Source organism: Ipomoea triloba, chromosome 7 (assembly GCF_003576645.1).
Source record: "Ipomoea triloba cultivar NCNSP0323 chromosome 7, ASM357664v1".
Lineage (NCBI taxonomy): Eukaryota > Viridiplantae > Streptophyta > Magnoliopsida > Solanales > Convolvulaceae > Ipomoea > Ipomoea triloba.
In genome coordinates, this window is record NC_044922.1 from 7,908,630 (window position 1) to 7,910,263 (window position 1,634).

The window sequence follows — 1,634 nt, forward strand, 5'->3', positions numbered from 1 at the left end:
GATCCAAGCAAGAATGAAGGTTGCTCAAGACCGTCAAAAGTCGTATGCAGACTTAGGGCAAAAACCATCAGAATTTCAGGTGGGCGAAAAAGTGCTTTTAAGAGTATCGCCTACAAGAGGAGTCATGCGGTTTGGGAAAAAGGGTAAGCTAAGTCCAAGATTCATTGGACCATATGAGATATTAGATAAAGTTGGACAGGTGGCTTACCGGTTAGCCTTGCCTATGGAGTTGGACAAGATAAGAAATTGTTGTTTTAGTTAGAAATCTTAAAAGAAAGAAGGATTTATCCTAACTTATGGACTAACAGGTACATGATGTCTTCCACATCTCTCAGTTAAACAAGTATGTTCGCGATGCCTCGCACGTGATCAACCCGGAGGTAAAAGAAATTTGTAACACCCCGGACCTACCTTCCCGTACATCCGAGGCATTACCGCCACACCTAGAGAGAGTGTCCTATCATTTATCGATGAACCTCACTCTAAGTGCACAGGCTAAAGGAACTCTTCTCATCACAACAATCACTCAACAGATACTTAACACTTACATACATATCAACTGGTGAAGCTTCATTAAGCAAAGTATATAATCTTGCAAAAATACATACATAAGATTGCCCCTCGGGCCAAAATACCAACAAGGTTCAACCTAGATGCAACTGGTCATGCCTAGCCATCACTAAGGCTACAAAAAATATACGTACACCAAAAAAAATTTCCCAAAGACTCCCAAGGATCCGACGTCTAGTCGAGCATGCGGTACACGGGGCCGGTGAACTCTCCCCAGACTAGGTGCCACTCCCCCTCATACCAGGTAATGTGGTCCAAAAACCGAGAAGTGGTTATGACCATCGACCACTCCTCCCAAACATCCCGAGGGCTAGGGTCCCAAGGGTAGGGGTACTGCACAATGAACTCCAGGGGATCACTACCATCTAACAGCTCTATGAGGTAAAAGCCATAAGCAGCATGGACCTCGTCCATAACCAGCCAAGAGACAAAAGGGGCCGACGGAGCCATAGGAGTATCTGAATTGGTGGGAGCCTCGGGAGCATAACCAGGTGCGTATGGGTCTTCCCTCCATCATCTGTATGTAATCGTCATAATCCATGCCCTGACAAACATACTCCGGTGAACTTTCGGAGTTCACCGGGCTGCAGGAACTGACGCTAGACTACATCTGATAGGAACACAGTGAATTGTAGTTAGCACGACGGCTAAGTAAGGATATCCATGGGTTATTCAAAACTAAATAAAGGTTTTTGTAAAAATTGTTACATAGAAACCCTATACCTTACTCATCTGCAAGATTCTACCTGCAATAGTTATAAATAGCAACTTGCATACATTATGAGCACAATTCAATAACGTCTCATAACATTTTCCCTCTTGACAAGGTCATTTGATATTCATTTACATACTCAATAATATATTGTTAAACAATTAAGCATACTCGTAAGTAGTAGAAAACATAAATCACACATCTTGCTTGTAATCACTTTAGTAGAAAACCTTTCCTTTTCAAAGAGAGATACCCACAACCTTTGGGTACTTAAAAACTTGTTACATCTCTCTTTCCCATAGCTACGGCGTAACTACATTCATACTTCTAAATTCTACTTAGTCCTAGATAG